This window comes from Schistocerca serialis, chromosome 3, assembly GCF_023864345.2.
Source record: "Schistocerca serialis cubense isolate TAMUIC-IGC-003099 chromosome 3, iqSchSeri2.2, whole genome shotgun sequence".
Taxonomy (NCBI): Eukaryota; Metazoa; Arthropoda; class Insecta; order Orthoptera; family Acrididae; genus Schistocerca; species Schistocerca serialis.
Genome location: NC_064640.1, coordinates 486,740,007 through 486,763,533, shown reverse-complemented (window position 1 = coordinate 486,763,533; position 23,527 = coordinate 486,740,007). Strand labels below are relative to the sequence as shown.

General features: G+C 42.6%; 1 long non-coding RNA gene across 1 annotated transcript in view; it reads left to right on the top strand.

Moving 5' to 3' along the window:
• The window catches only part of LOC126469608 (uncharacterized), a 229,759-nt gene that overhangs the window by 183,337 nt on the left and 22,895 nt on the right, over positions 1-23,527 (top strand). The gene's annotated exons all lie outside the window — the stretch shown is intronic.

Below are 23,527 nucleotides of genomic sequence, written 5' to 3'. Positions count from 1 at the left end.
ACGTTAACAATGATTCTTAAAGAATATGCTAATGGTTAGGGTCACAGGAGAATGATAGTGTATCTGACTCAAACTAAAGTAGATGAATGTTTAATGTGAAGTACTGAAATAAGAAGGCTGAGGTAGATTTTCGACAGTAAGATTTGCACTGGAAGGTCAAAGCTAACTGAACTCATACACAGTTTTCTGTTGAACACCTAGAACTCCGTGTGCACATCTTATCGATTTTGTTTCCAAATCGGTTTTTATTTTCATACACCTTCAACTGACAATCAATATTCATTCCAAAAATTTTGTTTCTGTTATGTAGTCTATGAAGTTATCATCTAATTTTAATTTAACAGCGTCATTTTGTCTCTTCAAACTGAAATTCCTGCCATTTGTAGTCTTTATATGCAGTGCCACTTTAATGCATACTGACGAATCGTAAATATACTTGAGGGCTTCATTAGCTTTCTCTGCAAGAAATATTCTGGTTTGTTATTGACTATAATATTGATCTCACCAGTAAAGATAATTTTATATCGATGACTATCCCAACTGGAATTTACTGTCACCTATGACGAACAATAATGGCCTTAATATACTGCGTTAAAGAACTTCTGTTTTAATTTATTTTGTTTCTGATAAGTGTTTCACTAAAGATTTGACCTTATTTGAGATTTGTGTGACTTTACTCCCTTTACTTGTACCCTATCTGATAGTACTGATTGGAATCAGTCAATTATTGCACCACATTTCCCTGATGATTCCATTTTACTTAGTAGAATATTATGATCTTCAGTATTGAAAGATCTGAGAACATGCCTGTGACACCCTCATCATTGCGAAGAACATCAGATAACACTTTTGTGAAATCTTCTATTGCTGTTTCTGTATTTGTAACATTTCGAACCAAAACCGTGATTCATACAGAAGATCGTATTTACTTAAGTAATTCGTTAATCAGTCTTCCGTAATTGGCTATATTATTTTTGAGACTGCTGGCAGCATTGAAATGAGCCAGTAGTTCTCTCTGTTTTCTGTATTACCTTTTATGACCAGACACAAAACTATTGCCTACTTTGAATAATCTCAAATGTTCCCTTATGCGAATAACTCATTTATTACGTTTGTTATGGAGCTTCTTGTCTCTGTGTATATAGTTTAATCACACAGACTGGTGCCCCATCTAAACCCGCTGACACTTAATTTTTTTTTTTTTTTTTAGGTTTTGTACCGTTTTACTAGCTTCAAGGTCTGTGGTTCGTAATAACGTCATTTTATTTAGTGCAACAAATATTTATAGGCGTTGTATGTGGTTTCGGGAATTCGTGTTGTAATTTCTCTGCAGTACTGACAAATGTTCACTGACATAGTTTGGTGTGTGGTGTGCATCATTTATTAATTACTCCCCTCGCTTATCAGTATGTTATCACACTTTTATTTGTCTCTTCATATTTTTTGTTTAATGACGTCCCAGAGAGTTTCGCATATTATTCTTTGAGTGGGTATGTAGTGATATTTTGGTGGTTACAAAACGAGTGAAATTCGCAAAGAACTTGGCAGTTTGAGCTCACTTATCAGCATGATGTTGCACCCGCTCTGACCTGAACGCGCGCAGTTATTCAGTTGGCAAGGGTATCATAAAGTCGTTCTATCCTCTCCTAAGATAAGCTGGCCCAAAAATCCAGATACTGCACTATTCAACTAGTCGCCCATATGGAGACCTATAATGAGGTCCCTTTCACACTCTGCCATGTGTTAATAACGCTGTCTCATACGATACCGTGGCATCTCCAAGTAAACAGTGATCACTCAACGTGTGACGCTGCCCACACCGTTTATTTACTCTACCCGGCCTGGTAAAAACATCAAATATGACCAACACATGTGCACTCTAGTGGACGTTCTACTGCTAACAGAGAATTACAACTCTAATCATGTACAGAACCACCGATATCGTGTGCATGTATGAAATTACACTGACATCCGACCGTGTCTTCTTGGTACTTCTCATTTGTTTTCAGGCGGAGTGTGTCAGCACTCTCCTTCTAATTTTTCAGTACCTCTTATAAAACTGTGAGAACTCTGGCTTATTATGACTCTTTTTCATGGAACTGGGTTAGTTAAGGGTGTGACAGTTCTTTCTGACATCTGATGATATCCAACTATTTTGTGAGTCATAGGAAGTGACGCCAGTATATTTCGAGCTGTGTTTTAGAATTTCGACTTAAATTATCTTGCGAACTTAGAGATCTACGAATTTATATTGGCTTGTCTTTACACTTCGTCAGAAATTTGCTTAGCTAGTTGTCTTGAGAAATCTTGGATCTTGATCGCAGATAATCGTCTTTTTTAGGCCTGTAGCTCAGGAATTTTTTCCGCACCCTTCTTTTTACTGATATTATTGGAGGAAATGGTATGCCCAAGATCTTTCACAGCTGTATCACACTAATCCCTGACCATAATTGTTGGCGCCAGTTCGATTACCGTTGCAGTCATTGTAGTTACCATTGTTGCAGCATTGATTACAGCCTTTGTAGTTACTGTTGTTACAGTAGTGACTAAGAAAAAGTTAAAACTTTAAAGGTTGTTTTTGTCGTGCTACTAATTTCATTTGTGATATTTTTGTTTATATTTATGTATCCACACCAAATTATTTTAACTTTATCCGTAAAACAGTGTCCGCACTACCATTGGGTGTTCGTGAAATGCCCACAATCGTTAATTTATTGTTGATGTCAACACAACAGACAACGTCTGGAACAGTCCTTTGAGATCCAACAGGACCGACCGGCCGACGTGTCATCCTCAGCCCTTAGGCGTGACCGGATGCGGATAAAAAGGGGCACGTGGTGAGCACACCAGTCTCCTGGCCGTTGTATTCTTGATGCCAGGCTCTGTTAATTCAATAGTTGACATATCAGTGTGTCTGTTTTCACTTACTGTAATAAAATCATATCATTATTTAAATTTTATTCCTTTTCTTAAAATTAATTCTCCATCATTTGAGGTTTTACTGGAGTAAGAGTCTGTCCTTTCATACAACGATAATATTATATGCTCTGTTTCTTTGTCTGTACACCAGTCGTCAGTAACACAAAGTGTTATGGACTTCAAAGATAGAAGCTGAACTTCAATTGGATGTATTCTACTTCGGGAAAACATATGCTACATTATTCAAATCTCCAGTCAGTGTTAGGATGTGTCGAACGTTTTGTGCGAACGACAGCGTCTCGCTCAGCAATAGGTGGATGACCTTGCCTGGAATGTCTCACATGTTGGACAGATCCAGTGTTTTGTGTCGACTGCTGATGAATAGTGTGATGTTCACTAATGGTGAACATGATGGTTCCAGTAAGTTGTTATCTATAGAGTCATCTTGACCTCCATCTACAGCACGTCTCAGCAATTGGTCACATGCTCGGAAACTTACTTCAGATGTGAGAAGTAACTAACCTACTAGCCGGCCGCGGTGGCCGAGCGGTTCTAGGCGCTTCAGTCCGGAACCGCGGGACTGCTACGGTCGCAGGTTCGAATCCTGCCTCGGGCATGGATGTGTGTGATGTCCTTAGGTTAGTTAGGTTTAAGTAGTTCTAAGTTCTAGGGGACTGATGACCTTAGATGTTAAGTCCCATAGTGCTCAGAGCCATTTGATTTAACTAACCTACTGCATCTCATACCGAAAGTCTCTAACTTCGGAAATTTCTGATAGAATATGTATTATGAACATTACTTCCATGTGAGATCTGAGTTTCTCTTGGCGTATACAACTTTCAAATAACTTCCAGGATTTCAGCCAGGTAACACTTTCAGCGACCGCCGATATTTCGGCGGGAGAACACCCCGCCATTTTCAAGGCAAACTGCCACGGACCGGCGACGTACATTCAAATTTAAAACCTCGGTTTTCGGACTGATGCAGGAAAGATAATACACCAACTGGACAGTAGTGCCACCAAAGATGGCCAAACTCGCAATAAAAATAACACTCACACTGAAGAATAGTGCCACCAAATATGACCAAACTCAGAGATATCAATATTGAGACTATGAACTCGCAGGTGAGGTAGCATTCACTCTGTCCCTCTTCTTTTTGACAAGGAAGAGAGCCGGATTCCAAACAGAGTTTAAACAAAAACTTCCATCCCTGTTAACAAGGTTGCTCGCTAAGTTAATCTCAACAGCCTCCTTAATAACACTGTCCCAATAGCTCGACGTGCATGCCAATATCTCGGTGTTATTATACAACATGGGGTGACCAGTATCCAAGCAATGTTAGGCAATATTAGATCTACTTGGCTGCTGTAATCGTGTGTGCTGTTTATGCTTTAGGGTCCTGATAGTTTGACCAATATATGCCATGCCACAGCTACAAGGAATCCGATATACACCCGCCTTACGCAGACCAAGATCATCCTCAACAGAACTCGAAAGCGCTCTAATTATAGATGGAGGTCGGAACACACGTTTCACATAGTATATCCGTAAAATACGACCGATCTTGTTGGAAGTGTTTCCTACGTAAGGCAAAAAGGCAGTACAGTTAAGTGTCGACTCAGAATTATCATGAATCACCCGATGTACAGTTGGTCGATAGAGGAACGCACGATCAATCTGTCTATCACTATGACCATTTTGACAGCTCAGCTGGCAAAGTCTCAGTGTCGGAAACGACATGTGCCCTGTGTACCAAGCTACGAAGTACGCCTTCACGATAAGCCGGATGGCGAGAACTATTAGCCTATAAGTACAAGTCGGTGTGAGTACGTTTCCTGTAGACTGCATGTCCCAATGATCCATCATCCCTCCCCCTAACCAACACATCAAGAAAGGGAAGGCTACCATCCTCTTCCACCTCCATCGTAAAACGAATGTTCGGGTGGATCGAGTTCAGATGTTATTGAAAGACATTCAAATTCTTCCTACCATGAGGCCAAACAGCAAAGGTATCGTCAACATATCTAAAGAAACGGGTGAGTTTCATAGGCGCCAACTCCAATACACGTTCCTCGAAGTCTTCCAAAAGCCAATTTGCGGTCACAGGAGACAACAGACTACCCATCGCAAATCCATCTGTCTGCCCGTAATACTGGTCATTGAATAAAAAATAAGTGGATGTCAACACATGCCGAAAGAGATTAGTTAATTCAGCACCAAACGTAGTCTCAGTTAACTGCAACGAATCAGACAGAGGAACACGAGTGAAGAGAGAGACCACATCGAAACTCACTAAAATATCAGAGTCATTCAACCTCAGCCCCACCAAATGATGTAAAAAATCAGCTGAATTCCTGATATGATGTTCACACCTGATTGCTCTTATTTTATAGTGATGATCATTTCTGCCTTATTTCACGATAATACAAAACGACCTACCTTTTTTGTACTATTTCCATGTCATCCGTCAGTTCCACCTGATGTGGATCTCACACCGCACAGCAGTACTCCAGAATAGGGTGGACAAGCGTGGTGTAAGAAGCCTCTTTAGTAGGCCTCCTGCACCTTCTACGAGTAAGTGTTCTGCCAATGAACGGCAGTCTTTGGTTTGCTCTACCCACAACATTATTTATGTGATTGCTCCACTTTAGGTTATTTGTAACTGTAATCCCTAAGTATTTAGTTCAATTTGCAGCCTTCAGGTTTGTGTGAAAAATCGCGTAATCGAAATTTAGGGGATTTCTTTTAGTACTTATGTGAATAACTTCACACATTTCTTTATTCAGGGTCAATTACAATTTTTCGCACCATACAGGTATCTTATCTAAATCATTTTTCCATTCGTTTTGGTCATCTGATGACTTTACAAGACGGTAAATGACAGCACCATTTGCAAATAATCTAAGACGGCTACTTTGATTGTCTCCTATGTCGTTAATACAGATCAGGAACAACAGATCGCCTATAACACTTCCGTGGGCAACGCCGGATGTTACTTCTGTTTTACTCAATGACTTTCCGTCTGTTACTACGAACTCTGACTTTTCTGACAGGAAATCACGATCCAATCGCACAACTGTGGCGATAGTCGATAGGCACTCAGTTTGGTTAGAAGACGCTTGTGAGGAACGGTGTCGAAAGCCTTCAGGAAATCAAAAAATATAGAATCAATTTGACATCGCCTGTCGATAGCATTCATTACTTCATGAGAATAAAGAGCTACTTGTATTTCACAATAACAATATTTTCTGAATCGTTGCTGACTATGTGTCAATAAATCGTTTTCTTCGAGGTACTTCATAAGGTTCGAACAAAGTATATGTTCCAAAACCTTACTTCAAGTGGACGTTAGTGATATGGGCCTGTAATTCAGCTGATTACTCGTACTACCCTTTTTGGGTATTGGTGTGACTTGAGCAATTTTCCAGACTTTAGTTGTGGATCCCTCTGTGAGTGAGCGGTCGTATATAATTGCTAAATATAGAGCAATTGTATCAGCATACTCTGCAAGGGACCTGACTGGATACAATCTGGACCGGAGGCCTTGCCTTTGTTAAGTGATTTACGCTGATTTGTTACACCGAGGATATGTTCCACAGCTTGACAGTTATTCTGGAATATAATTCAGGATTATTTACGTCGTCATCAGTGACTTCACCGTTCTTATCGCGCAGTGGAGGTATTGATCGCGTCTTGCCTCTGGTGTGCTTTATGTATGACCAGAATCTCCATGGATTTTCTGCCAGATTCCGAGACCGGGTCTCGTTGTGGAAATTATTAAAAGCATCTCGCATTGAATTACGCGCTACATTTCTAACTTCAGCAAAACTTAGCCAATCTTTGGTATTTTGCGTTATTTTAAATTTGCCATGCTTTTTTCGTTGCTTCCGTAACAGCGATCTGACCCGTTCTGTGTACCATGGGGGATCAATACCATCACTTATTAATTAATGTGGTACATATCTCTCAATTGCTGTCGATACTATCTCTTTGAAATCATTCCACATGTTTACTACGATTACATGATCAGATTGAAGGGAGTGAAGACTGTCTCTTAAAAAGGCATTAAAAACATTTTTATCAGCTGTTTTAAGTAGATATACTTCGTGTTTCTTTTTTGTGATTGGAAGTGTTTCGGTATGTAGCCTAGCAGAAATTGCCTTGTGGTCGCTGATCCCTGTATTCGTCACGATATTCCCTATTTGTCCAGGATTATTTGTTGCTAAGAGGTCAAGTATGCTTTCGCAACCATGTACACTTCTAGTGGTCTCATGAACTAAATGCTCAAAATAATTTTCTGAGAAAGCATTCAGTACAATTTCGGATGGCGTTTTATGCCTGCTGCAGGCTTTAAACTTCCTTAGTGCATGAATTCCTAGCCTCTAATTAATTCTGTTTAGCTATCTTTGTCGGGATGAAGTTGCTAGTAGCACGTGCCTAGAAGAAATACCTAAATTCCTGCGGACGCTTCCTCTCATGCCTGGAATTCTGTTAATACTCAACGTATTACTGCACTCGTAACGGACTACGTAAAATAAAATCTGGGGTTCCCAGAAAATATTCCCGGCCATTAAACATTTCGGTTACGAACTGTCTCTCTTCCTCATGACTGACAGTCAAGCACATTGCGTACAGAATGATCTTGTGATGCTATTACTCACTATCCTTTACCTCAATAGAAATCGGATGATCAGCTCAAGACAATAAATAACGTAACTTATCAGATCAAAGCACACCTCACTCTTCAGTGTCAAGCAATGAGCTCTTTTGCAGACTAGGGTAAGGCTCTTCTACCTAAATGAGTACTTTATGAACCAAAAATTGAGGCAGACACCTAATTTGGTTATGTACACTGCCCTATAATATATCAATTTACTTTACGTGTTTCATCCGAGAAGACTGCACGCACCACGTCCCCCGCCCCCGCGCCACCCACTCCCCAAGCGCCGACCCCCGCCGCGAGCTATCAACAGTGTAGTACTGTTAATTACTTTCCACAACCATGATGCTCCTCAGATACCATAATATTCTTTCCAACTATTTTCCGCATCAGTGATCGTTGCAATGCGTCAGTATTCTAAAATGTCTACGAAAGTACGTCTGCAATTTAAGAAAGTACAAGCGTCGTAATGTTGATTTTCATACACACACATAGTCACAAATATGTGCCCAAACGTCTACAGAGGGTACTCTAATGCTAGTTTTCCATGCCCAATAACAGTTGACATTCTCAAAGGTAGCTTTATGAAATCGATATACTCGAAAACCTAACCTGAGCAGTCCTAAAATTGAGAAAAAGGCGAGTTAGCTAAAGCGCTAACCATGATAAGCCGGCAAGCACGCAAGCAGATTGACGCCCTAATTGGGTCACAATACACTCTCAGATTAAATATTTGCGCATTTAAATTCTTCTCAAGCAACAGAAGAGGGAAAGGTAATGGATCGTGTAATTCACTACAAAAAATGTAATCGATAATAATGATTGCCAGTTATTGTTATTACTAAAAATGACACAGAGATACAGCAAGCTACGTACAATACCAGCATTCGGCGAAATTTGCAATCACAGCTATGGTAGTAACGATTTCTAAAGGCTTTATAGTCTGTATTTCTTACTGTATTTCGCACATCTGTCATGTCATAATAATCAAAAAGTCTGCAAAGTATGTCGGCAACTCAAGAAGTTCGATGCTTACATCTATTATTTAGGACCTAATTGCGGTTAGGGTTACGTTTCTCCACATCTAAGATATCATAACATATTAAAATGCGTGAGAAAATATAATATTTACAGTGCAGAAACTTCTAATTACATCAAGTGTGTACTAAATCTGTGCAACAGAAATTTGGGAAACTATGGCTCGTGAAAATAATAAAACCTGTTATCAGTTACCCCAACAACTAATTAAATCCCCCCCCCCCTCCACCACACACACACACAGACAGACACAAGCAATTGGAAGGAATAAAGTAGCTATGTTTTCAACTACCCAGTTTCTACTACTTTTCCAGGTCGTACAACTTCCACGTCGCTCACACATATATCATTGTAAATAGAAGACTGCTGGATTTTTGGCAGGGCAGCGAATAAGAATGCGTAATATATTCCCGTATGATAACTTTATTAATTTTTACTTAAAAGTTTACTCACAGAAAACAACTATTCCTTTACATTTATGTGGTGTGGTTTCACTAACATCCAGCTTAATTTTAAGTTGTAATTCAAATCTACATTTGAATATGCCATTTCCTTCTCTAGATAGTAATTTCACAAATAAAAAGTAGGAATATTCTCGAATTCTAGTTTCCTTACTGTAAAACATCTGTTTTATGGTTTTAACAATTAGCTCTATTCCTTCCTGCAGTTCTTCTAGGTGAGAGCATTTGGGGATTTTTATTTTGCTGTCATCTCCAATTGCTGAAACCCTCCACGTTCTCCTGTGTATACGTTGACAACTCTTCTGCTCCACAGTATTGCAGAATTCACGTATAGTACTTAAATTTTACATTAAAAATGGATTAAAGACTATCTCGACCGCAAAAACTCTTATTTCGGTGGAGACCGGTTGAGGTCAGTGTTTGACCATCCTCAAACTCATGTACCATGATGGCAGGCGATGGCGGTGAACGGAGCGAGTGTTGTAACTCCATCAACATCAACTGTTCCACTCACTTACATCATGGCATCAGGGTCTGAGGATGGACAGACACTGACTGAAAGTAGTTACCACCGAAATTAATGTCCTTGCAGTCGAGACTGTTTCTAATCCGTTTTGAAAGTACTTTAAGCCAAACTGCTCTTTCTGCACGAAAAATGTTCTGAAAAATTACTTCGAGTTTACAGTTTTTGCAAAACGGTTCATTAAATTTTGTCATTCCTTCAGTTCTAAACTCTGCAGTCAGCTGTTCAGTTGCTAGGTGCACAACATCCAGGCCACCTCAGTTAGGTAGAATGTAACTATGTCTTAAGCATATCGAAACGGGAATGGGTGTTTGTAAAATATTTTACGTGTATTCTTTAATGTAGTGAACATTCTCGCTTCCATTGATTTAGACCAGTACCGCAACACATAACCAATTTCCACTGAAAATTTGGAAATTTGTGATAAGTTCCTATTGGACCAAACTGGCGAGATCATCGGTCCCTCGGCGTACAAACTACTTTATCTAACTTAAAGGAACTTACGCAACTTACGCTAAGGACAACACACACACCCATGCCCGAGGGAAGATTCGAACCTCCGACGCGGGCAGCCGCATCAGTTTCCATTGTTGTTTAGTGTAAATGCAGACATTTTTTAATCCACAGTCGTTGCCAGATTTCACCGTACACTATGTTTAAAACAACATGTAAACCTTGCTTGCACGTCTGCAACAGCACCTTCTTTTTCCAGTTGCAATTTATATTCGTCGCTTGTGGCACTTATCTTCCCCATGCACTTCAGTTTTTGTTTTTAACTTCGATTTCTTCCACTTCTAGTTTTATTTTTTTCTATAGCCGACATATTAACATCATGTGAGGCCATAATTTTTTCAATGGGGAGTGGCTTGAATCTGTGCGATACATTTCCTCTATTTCTTTAGTCTTGTGTTATAACATTATTAGTGGGTGTCAGCCCATATTCGGCGATATCCTTACCTCAAAGGGTTGTGGGGAACAATGTCCTGGACTGTTAGAAATATGATTCTCCTTCTTTAATATAGCACTCCCTTCTAATATTATCATCGTCTTTGTTCGAGTAAGTGTTCAGAACTTCCAGGTAGGTTACAGGTAGACAATTAAGACTGTATGCAGCACAACGTAATTTATATAGGTTTTTTGGTCTTGAGTATCAGTAAGTTTTATCTGTGCACCAGTTAGTTATCGGGTATTCTTATTACCCCAGTAGACAAACCGCAGAACATTGTTGAACACCACATATCAGCTGTTATACAAGATCTTTGTCAGCTGACACGACATGGATTTCATTGCCACAGAGTTTAGTGGGGCACATTGTAAATATTGTCTGTTAGAGTCTAAAATGCTTAACAGTCCCGCACGGGGCCAAACGCACGATCCATTTATAGGTTATGTTGTAGCCTGGTAATGCTATGTTCTTTAGCCAATGCGGATGTAAATGTTCATTCTAACAGCATGACTGTATACTTTTTAAAATCTATGACGTGGTTAAAGTTATCTTGGTTCAGGAGTATGGGCTTGTGATTTGACATACAAATCTATTTTATATCTTTACTCTACAACTGGAGTTCATCCACATTAAACACTCTATTAAAACATCGTTGTGCGCACTAACATTTCTGTTTCCCTGGCAGTCTCCTTCCATACAGAGGTTGTGATTTGATATTATGATATTAGGTAGTAGTATATCTCCTTTTTATTAAAAAATTCTGCAAAATCTTGCGTTATGTCCAAATCCAAAAGGTAACAGACGTCCACATAAAGCTGCTGCCACGTTATAGGCAGGTCTTCCATTAGAAAGTCTAATTTAACGTCGGATAATTCCACTTTATATGGTATAGCCACAGCATGTTAATATTTGCTAGAAATAGTTTCCAGTGCCTTCTTGCAACTTTTATACAGAATTACTTTTGCTGTCACACTGTCATACCCGTGAAGGAGAAAATGTAGTTTCCCCTTGACATCATCAGTCGCTGTGATGAACTTGGTTAATTTACTACCTAGATAATAATTCCATGATCCACACCTCTCCTTCTTTAGCATTACAGATCGTCCCCTCTCCAGTTGCTCCTCACCGTACACTTGATCATAGATTTTAACATCCATAATGCTATCTCAAAACGGTTCTGTAATGTATGTAAGCAAATTTAAATTCTTCTCGCTAAGGAACAACTTACACTTAAACTACTAATATCAATATCGAGATTATCCAGGTTTTTCTCTAACAAACACGAACCAAAACCCCTTAATCGCTAAGTGCTGAGAGGTCTTTAGCATATTAGAGGTAGGCATGTTGACCATTTCCGATACCACAGAAGACTGATCCGTTGCGTCTATCAAGCCTCTTTGTATATCCTAAATATCCAAGGCGGCGTAACTTCTGATCACGTGATCTTCATGCAGTTGTATTGTAAGTAGAGAGAAATTTGGAAGTAATGTTTCATTGTACATTGCAAGTAGCTTCCTATCTACGATAATCCAACAAAAATAAAGTTACGTTATATATAATATTTCTCACACTTTGCAAGCACATTGAGATAGGCCTTCTAAATACAATTCTATTTTCAATCCAATTGCTCCCCTTCCATGGCCATGACACGTAGCCAGATGCGACGATGGTGACAGCGAGATATAACAAGCACAACTGCATAAGCGTGTTAGGACTGCTGGCATGTCCTGAAGGTAAAAAAGTGGTGACACTGATAACGGCGAAAGATAAGAAGCACACTTGCCTGAGAACTGGAATTACATATTGGTCGGGGTCAAATTTATCTAGTTTTCCCACTGACCCACTACTTCTAGGTTCCCATTTCACTTCAAATCCAAAGGCAGATGCTGAAAGTGATGGCTACTGTTTTGGTAGTAGATGGTGACAGAAAGACTCCGTGTAAGACAAAATACCTAAATTGATCTCGCACTGCTTAGAGAACCAGGGGGGGGGGGGGGGGGAGGGGGAGGCGGCTGACACAAAGATTAGGAAACTATACTCATGCGAGGGAGCAGTGGGGTTCACACACGTAGATGGCCATCCGCCTTTAATGTAAGTAAATGAAGAGAACTTTTTGTTAGTGCAGCACGTGTAATATGCTTCATTGTCACCGCTTGAGAATTAAGTTTCAGGCAGTATCGTCCAGAGTGTCGCATAAAATAACATAATTATAAAAAATGAGACAGATTTGAGGTGTGAATCTTTCATTTATGACTCTGGCAAATGCGGGTTACTGAAAAATTTCCACGTATCTGCGTGACACGATGAACGTCTGGATGTGTCGAGAAAATAGGTAGCCGAAAATGAAAATTTTACAGCATGAAACACCTGTCTGAGGTTTATCAAACTTTGTAGAGATGTTCATCAGAATTGAAATTAGTAAGCTTCCGTTTTATTCGGAACCGAAGTCAATCGTCAACGTAAATACAGTATACGACCTTCACAGATATAAATGCACTCTTGTATTCGTTGTGGCGGACAAGGAAAATGCTTCCGGATGTCATCTTTAGCAGCGTTTTGCGGAGACTGAAAGATGCGCTTTTTCACGTCACAATGATTGATGGTTGGAGGCTAGTATAAAAGTATTCGTCTTCCCACCGCATCCCAGCTATGATCTGCAGGTGACAAATCAGAGGACCGAGTGAACCAAAGAAGGATCCGCACGTTCCTACAGACATTTTTGTTTTTGACTCGATTGTGATGTCTTGCATTATGCTGCTGTTACAGGCCAGTTGCTTCATTATGCTGCTGTTATATGTCACCTGATTCCCTGGTCATAAGAAGCATGTCAACAGGATTTATCACTCCTGCCACACACTGGAGAGCATTCAGCCTCCCTTCAGCAGTTATAGTATTTGCAAGTCGAAGGAAAGACAGATAACGGCTGTTAGTGGGCACTGAAATAAGTCAGTGGGGAAAATTGAAAATTTGTACCGGACTGGGACTCGAACCCCGATTTACCGATTCTCGTGAGCAATTTTTTTTTTTTTTTTTTTTTTTTTTTTTGCAGGTTCGAGACTCGAACTCGTGCTCTATTGCGTTATGGACTTTAGTTTTTACTTTTTCTATTTCTTCTTGAAATAAAAGATAATGTTTTCCTTATAGAGAACAAAAAAATAAGCACCTGCTATAGAAGCAAAATGTTGCACCTAATGAGAAAGCGAATAAAAAAAAATTCTTTGAAAATAACAGACAACGTTCTTCATAAAACAGACAATATTTCTTGAAAACGTAATTAAGTATTCTCGTTCAACTTCATTTTCTTTCAATGTAAATATGTATACTTCCTCAATATCATCATCTTTTTTGTTTCTCTTTTATTTTTTATTTTGTTAGGAGAGTGCACAAGAAACAAAACAAAAAGGCTACTGATACAGAGCCATCCCTGAATGAACATGTGCAAGGAAAAGAATTAGAACACAAAGAGAAGAGAGAAGGGAAAGAAATTAGGAATACTTGCTGCGCCATGCTCCACTTTTCCATTCTGCCATTGCAAGGGGAACGTGAGAACGTCCAGTCTTCACTGGCACGTTTCGTCGATATTGTAGCTCCGAGGTGGATTGGCGAAAGTACTCTGTAAATAGTTCCCGAAACTGGCCTGATAGTTTCGATGTAGGTGAAGGGTGTGGTGCTGTACTTGGGGACGTGTTCAGAGGTCCACCAGATCGATGATTTGATAACCATGCCACCGATCCATGTGATGCCGTGCCACTTAGACGATGGAAAGTAGATCGTGTCAGGATATATCAGCGTGGTAGGAGAGACGTGATGTGGAGGTAATCGTAGATAGCAAGCACACTCTTCTGTACGACGCTGCAGACAGCTGCTGCTGCCCCACACTCAGAACGTTGTAAATCTGTATCTTCGACATTGCACTTGAGGCACAGGGGTGAGTCCACCAGCGCGATGCGATGCAGTTTCTGTCTTGTAGCATATTTCGCGTTGACGAGAAGGTACCACGTCGCGGTGGTGGGAGTGGTGTGGTGTGGCTGACGGATCGATTTCCCTATTGTAGGCAATGGAACCTGGGGGTGACATGTTTCGACGGGGTTTTGGGGTGGGTACGTTAGGAAAAGGCCGTAGATAAAGCGGGTGATCGTCTTCTGGTGCATGTGTAGCTGTATTACAAAAACAAACGGCCGATTTGCGACATCTGAGGTGGGGTGTATGCCAAAGACTCCGGTGGGCGTCTCGAAACAGGTGCGAGCTCAATGGTCAACATTTTAGTAAAACTATCATTATGGCTTTGCCTTAACCGGAGCATAGTATTGGTGTAAAGTGCCGTTGTTTTGGCTCTCTCGTTAACCAGATCTTGGCAACCATCCCGGTTCCTTAAAATGAGGGCATCTTAACGGACTTTGAAGATGTGTCCGGAACATATAAAATACCCGAAAGCCACCTGCAGTCTGGCCGCCACTGTCGCGGCGAAGGGCAGAATCTGCGCGATGTGAGGTATATGATGTGCTAGATGGGTATAAACGAGGGTGACTCTCTAGCATATAGTCAGCGGGTGTAGTAGGTGATTCCGTATGTTTGCCCGGATACGCTGCAGTAGCACCCGAAAACTGATCATCGGGGTGCGGCGAATGTCTCACGTGCACACCATTGCGAGACAGCGGAGGGTGTTCATCAGTTGAAAGGATGCTACGCTGTCTGTGGAAAGGCCACGGCCGATCTTCATGGCGTATGATGTTTCGACGTTAATAGCGCTCCCTACCCCTGCACTGTAAACGGATAATCCACTGCATCGTATCTTTTACTTCGGCCACTGAATGTAGGACGAGGACCAAGTCGTCCACGTAGGCTCGGTAGCGGAACACAAGATCCCGGAGTGGAATACCTGTCAAGCGTCGCCGTAATCCGCAGATGAGTGGTTCCATCGCAGAGGCATAAAGCACCGTCGACAGTGGGCAACCCTGCCGTGCTGAGCGTTCGACCCGTATAGGTTCTGTAACTGAAGCCTGGACGTTGCCCCTCGAAGAAGCCGCAAAATCACCTGCGTGAACGTCGAGGGGATAGTCATTCAGGCCATCACTGCGTGTAGGAATGCATGGTTGACACGGTCAAACGCTTGATGGAAGTCGATGGAGACTAAAGCGCCTGGTGGCCGAGCGGTTTTAGGCGCTTCAGTCTGGAACTGCGCGACCGCTACGATCGCAGGTTCGAATCATGCCTTGGGTGTGGATGTGTGTGATGTCCTTAGGTTAGTTAGGTTTAAGTAGTTTTAAGTTCTAGAGGACTGATGACCTCAGGTGTTAAGTATCACAGTGCTCAGAGCCATTTGAAACATATCGCCGCCTAAGTATGTTTGTTCGTGGGAAACAATTCTCATAATACATTTTTGAGTCGTACAGCTAGAAGTCGTGTGAAAATCTTTAAATGGGAATTGCGTAACGTGATCGACCGAGATCTATAGAGTCGTGTTCCTCCTGCAGGTTTCAGGACTTATATCAGTAGCCTTCCATGAACGTTGGTGGCGTGAGTGCAACGTCGGACAAAAGTTTCCAGGACACGTGCCTCTATCGAGGCAACATCAAATCTTGAAAGGTTCTGTAAAATTCGAGCGGTAAACCATCTGGGCTTGGAGACCGATTCAGTGATCCTTTGGGCACAGCGCCAAGGACATCGTCGATGGCCATTTCCGCGGTCAGGAGGGTTGTTGCCGAGGCGTTTAGTGTACAATGGATCTTCTGAGCAACCTCAGCAATAGCCTCTGCACCGGCGGGTACTTCTTGATGGAGAAGTCTGTAGTGCGTTGTGAAGGCATCGGCAATGGAAGCTTGCAAAGTCAGCTGTCGTCCATCAGGTAGGTCTAAGTTGACATTAAGGCCTGTAAGCGTCGGCGAACATATTGAACGATATGATGCATAGAAGGTTCTTCACCCTTAATTCTATCTTGGTCATGTGCTCGTGTAATGGCTCCTTCCAGACGGCACCTGGTCAAGGTTAAAATCTTTGCCTTGATGTTCTGAGCTTCTTTTAGACGGTCAGCAGATTGGGGATGACCCGCCAGCTCATGTTGAGCACATAGTAGAAATCTATTGTTTAGTGATGCCACCTGGCTTTCGCTCTGGGTCGGATAGGTGATTTGGCGCACAGTAATCACTATTGCAGTGTGGTCTCGTAACGCATGCACAAGCGTGCCACATGTCGGTAACCTACTGTCGACATTCGGGTCCTCAGTAGCGTGACGTTGAGTTTCCAAGGTCCTGCACTGCGCTATATACATTATCTACGTAGGTTGATGGTAAAGATGGAGATGTCACGATCCGAAAAGCGAGCGGCCAACTTTCTTCGTCTAGGAGAACGGGTTTTGGGCGTCAGAGACACATATTTATCGAGTCGGCTGGCGGAGTGGCTCGTGATATGTGTATGCCCTGGGCGGTCGCCGTGTTCCACTTTCCAAGTGTCGACGAGACGAAAGCGGTGAACGAGGAAGCGAAGTTCCGGACATGTGGTAAAATGTGAGTATTGGTCTTTACCCTCGAGAACACAGGTGGAATCTGCACCTACGCTGAAATGATCGTATCTGTCGAGGAATAAAGGCGTGATATCTTCTGCGTAAAACTGGGAGCGATCCATCTGTTTATCAGTGTTTGATGCGGCGTATAATTCAGATTCCCTCAACTGTTATGGCCACTCCTCGCGCTGTTGGGAGATATGCGACATCGGAACTGCAATCCCTTCTGAGAGAAGGATGACTGCACTTGTGTGTCCCGTAGCCGTTAGGGCGGCGTACGTCTCGCATCCATAAGACCCGAATCATGTTGCTGTCCTCAGTTCTTGTAGTAGGGCGATGTCGATGTCCGCTGCATGTCGCGGAGCAGTTGAAGTTTAACGTGGGAGCCGATATTATTGGTACTTATGGTAGCAAAACGGTATGCCTGGCAGGGGATCAGTGCTGTCAATATGCTCATAGCTGGTGACGGTTGCCTTGGCGGTGTGTGGAAGACCATAGCGGTCACTGAATTCGTCGTAGAAACATTCCCCATTTTAGTGTTAGTCTAACGGAGGAGCAGATCTCATTTCGGCACAACTGCTTTGGCGGTGACGGGAGTGCTACGTTCCATAGCTTCTGAGCGCGGGTCTTGCTCACGATCTCTGTTGGACGGCTAACCGTCTTGTGGAGGACGGGTTTCCGTGGCAGAGGGAAGAGAGTTATCATGTATGCCACCTCTTCGTCCCGCGGATGTGGCTCATTGGCCGATTCTGATGTCTTGCGGCGATTCTTGGGTCGTTTATTTTTTATTCACACAAATTTGAGATATGCTTTATAACGGACTTCTGCTTTACTTACATAAGCAGGAGTTATGATTATTTGACGGATGGTGCAAGTTTATCAGGTAGAGCGATAAGCGGCGAATAAGGGGAAACCCAAGTTTTTGTTGAATGCACCAGCTGTGCTAAGAGCGTCGAATGAAGAACCGTGTGAATACCAAACCGATGTGATCACCTAACAGCAAATCAGATGGAAGGAGGAAAGGTTATAAAAGGGAAAAAATTACAGTATCTTCCACAGTGGGACAGGAAAAAGGTAAGGGAACTACGAACACGAGTAGCAATCAATAATGAAGTACTTCATCCAGTAGTTAAATACTAATCCGTTAGTGAAAGAAACTGCTGCGTTACAAGAAAAATGGTTAAAAATATTTTCATTGTTGCTGTACATGCGCAGCGGAGGAAAAGGATGACGAATAAAAAAGCTGGTCTTACGAAATGGTTAAAAAAGTCATTAACAAGATACCATAGAAAGACTTGAAAATGGTACAGGAGAAGCCAAAGCCATACTGAGAAAAAAAAAACTGCAAATAGACCAGTAACTGGACCATACACTTCAGTCCAAGTGCGGTCATCGGGGCTCAGTTCGTAGCGGGACTCGTTTCCGAAGACAGTCTACTACAGTCAATGAGATTTCAGGTGGAATACCTGTCTGGAGACGAACCAGACAGCTGTGGGATACCAACCTGATTTTCGTCCGCCATACGGCCCTACAACTAGGAGAGATGGTCTGGGATGCCATTTCTTTTCATAGCAGAACTCCTTTGGTTTTCAGCCACGGTGCTGTAACTAAACAGCGGTACGTCGACGATATTCTAAGCCCCATTTTTTTGTCCTCTATGGCAAGCCATCCTAGGTTTATATTTCAGCAAGATAATGCCTACTCGCATACGGCAACAATTTCTACTGCTTATCTTCGTTCTTGCCAAACCCTACGTTGGCTAGGAAGGTCACCAAATCTCTCCCCAGCTGAGAATGTCTGGAGCATTGTGGGTAGAGCCCTCCAACCACCTCGATAACGCTCAAATGCCCTAATTGTACAGAATTTGACACGATGTTTCTCAGGATAGCGTTTAAAACTCTGTCAACTAATGCCAAACCAAATAACTGCTTGCATAAGGGCTAAACGCCAACCAACGCGTTGTTGACTTGCTGAATTTGTGAAGCTCTTTCTCCTCAATAAATCCTCCAAGTTTTCTGAAATATTAATAATTTTCTTGTCTGTACATGTACATGTCTTCTACCGATTTCTGTTCCATTCGAATAATTCCTTCTTGGTGCGCCGCTTTCTTTTTTCTTGGAGTGTATAGAGAGTGTCGTGAATATGTTATAGCTAATGGGTGTGTCTGAATTCTTGGAAATTTCCATGTAGAGATCGCAATACGGAGTGCTCGGAATACGTGCATGAGCAGCTTGTTGCCACCTTTCAGACAGTGTGGTGACTTCAGAACGAGCGGTACCTCAGGAGAAAGGTGAGGCAACAAAAGTATGTACGGTTCCTTCCAGAAAATCTGTGCAATGGCGATAGTGCTATGCGACTGGGACTGACGTGTAAATAGACGACTAGCACAGGTATTAGGCAGAGCTTTACCAAGAACCGTTGGGGAAAGATCATTAAGAGCTGTGTTGAGATATCGAATTAGCATGTCTCATTTACCGCTGGCGTTATACTACGGGCAACAGAGACTTGGATGATGTAGAGCCAGAGTGAACTAAGACATTGAGGAGCGTTCTGTGATGTTCAGCTATGCGTATCACTTACGTTAGTGGCGGTCGTATCGACGACGACGTGTCCGTAGGCAATGTGGCGTATGCTCCCGGGAAGCAGCAGTTATCGTGACCCATAGTTTCCCAAAGTCTGGAATACATATGGCTTGACGATCACGTAATTCCTTCTGTGGAGACGCACACATACGCTCGAACTCATATGGGAATCAATATAGAAGCTTAATGGGTGGGGAAAATACGTCATGAGGATAAGTTGGAAATTTGCGCCGATTAGAGACCGTGTCTGGATGGCCGAAGCAGGCATTCTGCCTTTGGAAAGGCAGTGGTGCGGACCGTGCGCGGCTGTCAGCGCCGCTGCGTGAGCAGTGTTTGTTTACTTCCACGTCATCGCGCTTCTCATTCGAACAAGCTATAATAGCCAACTCTTACAGGAGGAGCACTCTTACGTTCACCTTTTATAATGAATACGCACGATCCAAAGCATTGGCCGTCGAACGCTTCCTACACGCAGATGTGTACATCACCCGTGACGATCTCATCGACGTACATCTATCGATCATTAGCAGCGTAGTTTATGTTAAGATGAATTCCGACGCTGCCTGCAACAAGATTATTCAACGGACGCGACGTGGACTAAAATTTCGACACTCCGACGGTAACGATGGGACTGTGAATGTGGACCACGCAGCACTCGGCCTTAGAACGATCCGTGTATTCGAATTGCCATTTGAGGTGAATGAAGATGGAGTCATCGCAGCGCTGAGCTCATAAGAAAAAGTCCACAGTCACGTAGCCGAGACATGGGCACAGTTTACGACGTATCTGGTGCTTAATGGTGTGAAGCAAGTTCGAGTAATCTCAAACGGCACGTCCCATCGTACAATTCTATAGGCGGCTGCCGTGTACTGGTCATTTTACGACGGACAACTTCGAATATGAAACTTTCCTCGCAGATTAAAACTGTGTGCTGGACCGAGACTCGAACTCGTGACCTTTGCCTTTCGCGGACAAGTGCTCTTCCAACTGAGCTACCCAAGCACGACTCACGCCCTGTCCTCACAGCAGCATGGTCTATCAGCTCGGAGACCATGGCTGCGGTTACCCTTGACGCTGCATCACAAACAGGAGCGCCTGCGATGGTGTACTCAACGACTAACCTGGGTGCACGCATGGCAATACGTCATTTTTTCGGATGAATCCAGGTTCTGTTTACAGCATCATGATGGTCGCATCCGTGTTGGGCGATATCGCGGTGAACGCACATTGGAAGCGTGTATTCGTCATCGCCATACTGGCGTTATCGCCCGGCGTGATGGTATGAGTGCCATTGGTTACACGTCTCGGTCACCTCTTGTCCGCATTGACGGCACTTTGAACAGTTGACGTTACATTTCAGATGTGTTACGACCCGTGGCTCTACCCTTCATTCGATCCCTACGCCGGCCAGTGTGGCCGAGCGGTTCTAGGCGCTTCAGTGTGCAACCGCGCGACTGCTACGGTCCCAGGTTCGAATCCTGCCTCGGGCTTGGATGTGTGTGATGTCCTTAGGTTAGTTAGGTTTAAGTAGTTCTAAGTTCTAGGGGAGTGATGACCTCAGATGTTAAGTCCCATAGTACTCAGAGCCTTTTTTCGATCCCTGCGAAACCCTACATTTCAGCAGGATAATGCGCGACCACATGTTGCAGGTCCTGTACGGGCCTTTCTGGATACAGAAAATGTTCTACTGCTGCCGTGGCCAGCACACTCTCCTGATCTCTCCCCAATTGAAAACGTCTGGTGGCTGAGCAACTGGCTCGTCTCAATACGCCAGTCACTACTCTTGATGAATTGTGGTATCGTGTTGATGATGCATGGGCAGCTGTACCTGTACGCGCCATCCAAGCTCTATTTGACTCAATGCCCAGGCGTATCAAGGCCGTTATTACGCCAGAGGTTGTTGTTCTGGGTACTGATTTCTGAGGATCTATGCACCCAAATTGCGTGAAAATGTAATCACATGTCAGTTCTAGTATAATATATTCGTCCAATGAATACCCATTTATCAAAAATGGTTCAAATGGCTCTGAGCACTATGGGACTTAACATCTGAAGTCATCAGCCCCCTAGAACTTAGAACTACTTAAAACTAACTAACTTAAGGACATCACACACAGCCATGCCCGAGGCAGGATTCGAACCCGCGACCCTAACGGTCGCGCGGTTCCAGACTGTAGCGCCTAGAACCGTTCGACCACACCCGTTTATCATCTGCATTTCTTCTTGGTGTAGCAATTTTAGTGGCCAGTAGTGTATATCTGCTGTGTTGTTCAGATAGCAGTGTGAGGGTTGAAGATCGCTAGGAAGGAGTGCAATGATTGAGAAGACGATAATAAGGGCACAGGGCATGATAGTCTCTACGCTTATCGGTTTGTAACCATGATAATTCTTCATAGTCAGGAACGATATGGTCGGAACAGCGTACATCAAAAGTGTATTGCGCAAAAGCATTCATCGCCAGTTCCCGCCAACGTGAGCTCTCATATGAAAGTCCCTGGAGAACAGGATCACCATAATCAAGGCTGTGGAGTATTAATGACTCTGAGTTTCTTGTTAACCTAGATGAGAAACACTTTTTTATATTTCTCTAGTGAATTAAGTGATGCTGACGCGGTATTACAGACTTCAGTTGCGTGTTCTCTCCAGTCAATGTGATGGTCCAGAATTATCTCAAAATTCTTTCAGAAGAAGCAAAGTTTATTCCTGTGCTGTCTAGGTTGAAGGTTGGTAGAGATTCTCTGAATAGAGGAGTAATAAGCCTTTTGCGTGCGATTAAGATTACTTGCGAGTTAGGTGGATAATGTTTGAAACCCATGTGCTGCGCCCATTCTGATTGAGCAGCTAAGTCAGCATTTATGTCCTGGGTGGCTGTGCATTTATTCATTGGGCTTCTACTTAGGTACAGTGGATGTAATGCTTGTGGGACCACTGGTACTATATTCTTCCACCTATTTCTCCAATAGTAATAATAATAAAAGTAGTTACGATAATAAAATAATTGGGGCATTAGCAATGATGTTGATTAGTTTAGCACTTTTGAAAAATGGAAGGGATAACCAAAGAGGAGAAAATTGAAATGCAGTTGTTGGCGGTACGTAAGGTACAATTGGAACCATTGTACTGCACTTGAAGAAAATTTTTCACTCTTGAATTTTGCAAGTAGAATTGTCGAAAGCTTTGTTGAAATCTTAAAAGCACCTAATAGTCGCCTCTTGTTTGTCCATAGCTTGTTTCAATTCATCAGTCAGTTTCATAAGAACAGTCGTCGCGCTGCGATTTTTCTGAAAATCAGATTGATATTCATCCAGAAGGTTATTTAACGTTAAATAATTGGTAAGCTGATGGTGAACTTTGGATGAAACTGCTAGAATGCAAATGGGCCTGTAGCTAGATGGGCCTTTGGTAGATTCCTTTTCGGGTAAAGGATTTATGAATCCCTTTTCCGGGCTGTTGGGAAGACGACAGAGATCAAAGAAAGGTTCAAAATATCCATTATGATGGGAAGTAGTAGATCGACGAGAAAATGACCATTTGTTTTGTAACACCGTCGTGTCCTGCAACTGCCGAACGGATTCGCGTGACTGACTTCCCGACTGTGTTAAGGCTTTCCAGCTGCAGAAAAAATTCGTCTTTTGTACCAGCCCCAGTATCTTCAAGGAAATCGATGCTTTATCTCCTTGTGTGTTGGTCAAGCAGAGATGTTGGTGTGGCAAAATACTCACGTAGATCCTAAGTGGGAGCTAGAGACACAGCCATCAACTGAGGTTTGCCCAGTCTTAGACCTCGCAGATTTTTCCATTACACGGAGGACCGGAGGAAGCAATCAGTTAACGAGTGAGAGTACCTGAGTTTTGCATTTCTCACTGATTGACTAACTCGGTTGCGTAGTCGCATGTA